This window comes from Pelophylax lessonae, assembly GCF_965119305.1.
Source record: "Pelophylax lessonae genome assembly, chromosome: 1".
Taxonomy (NCBI): Eukaryota; Metazoa; Chordata; class Amphibia; order Anura; family Ranidae; genus Pelophylax; species Pelophylax lessonae.
In genome coordinates, this window is record NC_138768.1 from 211,235,533 (window position 1) to 211,241,532 (window position 6,000).

Sequence of the window (6,000 nt, forward strand, 5' to 3'; positions counted from 1 at the left end):
AGAAATAGAGCTGAGGCTGTAATTCAGCTGGAGATCCCTCCCCTGTCACCTTTTTTCTCTTTGTGTCAGGAGAACTTGTCAGAAATGATTAATGCTGATAACAGAGGAACAAAGCAGCAGCTAAAAGTGACACATAGTCACTTACTTGTGACAAATACACACTATATAGGGATCTGTTTTGCTCATGACTGGTGTAGTGGTCATCGTTACTCCCCCAATAACCACAACTCTCTACCAATTACCTTACACCCCGATAACAAACGACACTTACAGTTTTTTGCTGAAATTATATATTTTATGTAGATGTATATATATCGGCCACAGCTTAAAAAATAACACACTATAGACATTGATGTCCAAAGCATACAAAGCATACAAATACTGAAAGAAATCTGAGATTTTACCAAAAATGGCTTGATTCTACCAAACCACATAAATGTATTTATGTAATATGCTGCCCCCAACCACGTATTCTGGTTCAGGAGCTTAACAGAGCTTCAGCCTGCAATAAATGTTACAACATACCTGACATATCTAAAAGGGCACCATTTTTCGTTCCCCTGGTATTAGTGGGACTGATAAGTTGACCAGTTTTTGGGTCAATTCAAGCCCTCATCAATAACCTCCAAACTGGGCCACTCCACCAGACTTTTTACTGCAATCTCAGTCAGCCAAAGGAACACCGCTTGCTGTGACAATAATGCCTACTATAGGTGAAAAATACAATTACAGTGCACATACAGACAAAAAAAAAACAAAAGTATACAAGTAAATGTGAGTCAGAAGACATATGGAAAAGTAATTTTTTTTTCAATAATTAAATTTGTTTTTTTTCTGTTTGGTTATGTTCTCAGCAAAATAAATTACATTAAATCAAAAAACATGTACGCGTACAGATGCCTTTACAAAAGCGAATGACAAATCAAATAAAACAAATGAAGAGAAAAAACAGGGGAGGGTGGGTAGGGGATCTTTTGCACAATGGTCCAAAGAGTGACTGTGAAGTTATTTCGGTTGGCTTTGGCGGGCTCACAGATATGACCCGCCCCCTGCCTCTCTCCATAGAACACAAGGCTCCATCTGCTCCCCCCACTGTCATGCCACTCTGTGCCGAAAGCACAGCGTGATCCTTATTTCATGTTTGAGGTGTACAACCACTTTAAATGTATTGTTGCCTTGATGACTTAGGCTCCATTCACGCCATCGATTAGCACTCCCTATTATTTCTAGAGGCAAGAATCTGCAGATTTCTGCATCTGGAATGACAGGTGTGTGCAAAATGCATCCATCCACAATCACTGCAGGTAATCGCTGGCTGTGCAAATAGCCACAAATAGCTGCACCTGCTGTCAGGCTGTCAATGCATTGTATAGGCTGAGCGGTCACAATTATCCGCACGCGCCTGTCATTCCATATGTAGGAATTTGCAGATTCTTGCCTCTGGAAATGGTACAGCATACCAATTGCCTGTGTGGATGGACCCTTAGGGTATGTCCAGGGCCGATCGCTCGCATGTGTGATTACATCAGAGTTGACGCGATTCGTTTCGGGAGCCAACAGCCTCCCATTGCTTTTTGTTGGGCTGTCTCTCAGAGATAAGTAATGAGAACCCCGGTTGGGGATCTTGTATCTAATCTTTGGTGGTCTATGGCATGTTTGTACAATATATTCTAACTCACCAGCTTATGTGTTCCAGGTAGAATATAAGATTGTAAAAAAAATGAACGTATACAAGTAAATGACTAATACTTGTATATGGTTGCCTAAAAACTTTCATGTCTGGTTTTAAAGATTTTCTCCTATTTATTACAGGGGATAGATTTTGATACAGAGATCATTGCTATATGGTTGCTTAGCAAATTTGTCCTGTATAAATTTTGGATTGCTAAATATTAATAATTTACGAATGCAATAGCTACAATTTACTGACCAGCCTTGAATAACATTTTGCTATATGGGAAAGACCAAAAACTAAGATACCTAGAATTGTATATAAACAATGCATTAAAACCTGTTGCGAACCATTAATTTAGAGTTAAACTTGTATAGATATGTTTCTTTTTAAACATCTCTTTTATTAGATTTTGCATAATAAACCAACACAAAACTGTGGCAGATACAGTAAGCCCACCCAGGGGCAACTGCCATATATTTAGAAAAACAAAATTAAACAACTTACAATATGAAAAATAAAAAATAAAAATTGAGGTAATTTAATGGTGCATGGCTCAAGATAACAGACAAGATAAAACGGCACAACAGACAAGATAAAACGCAGGAGCATCAATACCCATTTATTCAAAAAAGGGCAGAGGCATGTCCCGGGAAATTATAGGCCGGTCAGTCTGACATTGATAGTATGTAAACTTCTGGAGGGGATGATAAGTGACTATATCGTAGAGTTTGCTAAAAACAACAACATCATCAGCAGTAATCAGCACGGGTTTACTAAAGGGCGTTCTTGTCAAACCAATCTCTTAACATTCTACAAGGAGGTGAGCTGTGAGCTAGATAGGGGGAGACCAGTGGATGTGGTGTACCTGGATTTCGCTAAGGCGTTTGATACAGTTCCCCACAAGTGCTTAATTTATAAAATAAGGTCTGCAGGCATCGACCACAAGGTTTGCTCTTGGATACGGAACTGGCTAAAAGGGCCTGTCCAAAGGGTGGTAATAAATAGCGCATACTCAGACTGGTCTGGGGTGGTAAGTGGGGTCCCCCAAGGCTCAGTCCTGGGACCAACCCTGTTCAATTTATTCATAAACAGCATTGAGGACGGGATCAGTAGTTCTATATCAGTTTTTGCAGATCACACAAAATTGGGCAGGGCGGATATCCTACAGAATGACCTGAACAAAATAACAGAGTGGGCAACGACATGGCAAATGAGGTTTAATGTGGAGAAGTGTAAGGTTTTGCACTTGGGGACTAAAAACATAAAAGCACAATACACTTTAGGGAGGGAACCTTTGGGGGAGTCAAGAATGGAGAAAGATCTGGGAGTCTTGGTAGAGGAGAGACTAACCAATAGCATGCAATGTCAAGCGGCAGCTGCCAAAGCCGGCAGGATATTAGCATGCATAAAGAAAGGGATGTATTCCAGAGATAAAACTATAATCCTACCACTTTATAAAACTCTGGTCCGACCGCATCTGGAGTATTCTGTCCACTTCTGGTCGCCAGTCCTCAGCAGGGATGTGTTGGAGCTGCAGAGAGTCCAGAGAAGGGCAACTAAACTAATTAGGGGATTGGAGGACCTTAATTATGAAGAGTGTCTACAATCGCTTAATTTATTCTCCCTGGAGAAGAGACACCTGAGAGGGGACATGATAGCAATTTATAAATACCTCAATGGGGATCTCAGCATAGAAAAAAAGCTATTCAGTCGCAAGGATTGCATGAGGACTCGAGGACATACAATGCGATTAGAGGAGAAGCGTTTTGACCTCAGGCAACGCAGGGTTTTTTTTACTGTTAGGGCTACAAGATTGTGGAATTCTCTACCACAAGAGGTAGTTTCTGCGGGAAGTATGGCTACTTTCAAAAGACTCTTGGATGAACATCTCAAGGATCACAACATTAAGGGGTATAGGAGATGATTACGGCCACGCGCGCCTACACAGGTTGAACTGGATGGACTATTGTCTTTATTCAACCTCAACTACTATATGAATGCACATCACCCATATCCAACATTCTATGGCATTAATGGAGTAGCTAGTTGAGGGGTTATCCTTCTGTAGGTATGTAAATGCCAAATAGGCATTTATTTACCTACGTGCATCATAACCGCGTATGTGTGTGTGTGGGGACAGGGGCTTCTAATTTTTTGTATTTTTTATTTTATTAGATTTCATTTCTGTTTAACCACTTGCCTTCTGTGCACTTAAACCCCCTTCCCATCCAGACCAATTTTTAGCTTTCAGTGCTCTCACACTTTGAATGACAATTGCGCGGTCATGCTACACTGTACCCATATGAAATTTTTATCATTTTTTTCACACAAATAGAGCTTTCTTTTGGTGCTATTCAATCATCTCTTTACAAAAAAAAAGAAAAAAGACAGAAAATTTTGAAAAAAAAGTTTTTCTTATTTTCTGCGAGTAAATTTTGAAAATAAATACATTTTTCTCCTTCACTGATGTGCGCTGATGAGGCAGCACTGATGGGCACTGATAGGCTGCACTGATGGGCACTGATGAGGTGGCACTTATGGGCACTGATGAGGTGGCACTGATGAGGAGGTACTAATATGCCGCATTGATGAGCACTGATAGGCGGCACTGATGAGCACTGATAGGCGGCACTGCTGGGCACTGAGAGGTGGCACTGCTGGGCACTGAGAGGTGGCACTACTTGGTACTGAGAGACGGCACTGACGGGCGGCACTGACAGGCGGCACTGATGGGCACTGATGGGCGGCACTGATGGGCACTGGCGGGTGGCACTGATGGGCACTGGCGGGTGGCACTGATGAGCACTGATGGGCGGCACTGATGAACACTGATGGGCAGCACCATCAGTGCCCACACTCAGTGCCCATAGTGCTGCCAGTCAGTGCTCATCAGTGCCTAGATGAGCAGGCACTGATGGGCACTGACTGGCAGCACTATGGGCACTGATTGTGGGCACTGATGGGGGGCACTGATGGCGGGCACTGTGGGCATTGATGGTGGGCAGTTAGTGTGTTTGGTGTACCTTGTGTAATCAGGGCACTGGTGATCAGTGCCCTGATTACTTTTTTCTTTGTCCCCGACGGCTGATCTGCTCTCTCCTTCCTCACACTGCAGTCTCCGTGTGAGGAAGGAGCACTGGCGATGAGAGATGATCTCATATGTTTACATATGAGATCATCTCTCATTGGACGGTCCGATCACGTGGTGAATGGCCGCTGTGATTGGCCATTCACCACGATCTGTGATCAGCTGTGTCCAAGGGACACGGCCGACACAGATTTTCCCCGATGCGCGCTCGCGGGTGCGCGCGGGGAGCCTGTGTCTGGGAGGCCGTTTAAAGACGGCCTCCCGAAAATGTGAGTCCGCGCTGCAGCCGTACTTTGGCTACAGCGCGGATGGGAGGTGGTTAAATTTACTACAGTCATCAGCCTCCATGTGATAGTAGTGACGGGTACTCTTTATCAAGGGCACCAGGGTCACCTGGTGTCACCTCCTGCCATGTACCCCATGCAGATTGAGGGATAGAGGGTTTCCAATCTGCTGTTTACCCAATGTTGCAGCCAGTAGTTTGACAGTTGCAAAGCTAGGTGTACTCATAACTGAGCACTTTCAGGTTTATTCTCAATGGAGGAAATTGCATTTCTGTAAACACGCGTTACATTCTGTATTATTGTGCACTGTGTTAAGACAGCCTATTATTTTAATGGGCTGTTAATCCACCTAATTATGGCAAAAAACACTCTTCAATCTTTTCCAAAAACCCACAAGTCTCTTGTTGTTTGGTGTAGCACACTGCAGTGCAGGTGCGTTAAGGTGCCACAAATGGCACCTCAGAACACTGCTGAATTTAAGGTGCCTTATCACGTTTTACTACATCACAATCATGTGAACTATCCTTAATACTTTCACTGCCATAACACTGCTATGGCAGTGGAGTGAAAGGGTTAATTATGCCAATCATTAGCGCAATCAAATCGTTGGATCCACCACTGCACTCTGCAGCCCATCTCTAGAGATCAATCTCTGGAAGGGTGATGCAGCTGCAGGAAGGGGATCTTAATATAGAACTATATTCAAAACTTTTTTTTCATTTTGGATAGAGTATGGGGGGGTTATATAACCCCTGTCAGATTTTTTTTCACCATCTGTGTCCCATTGCGGAAATTTCTCTTTACTTCCGGTCCTATAGCCATACGGGAGGTGAGAAGAAATCACTTCAACTAAGGGGAATTCTTTAGTTGTACTTTAATTAATGCCCTCCTGCCATGGGGAACTTGCCAGGAAAAATTAATTTACAGTTGGAAGGGAAAATTCACTTTTATTC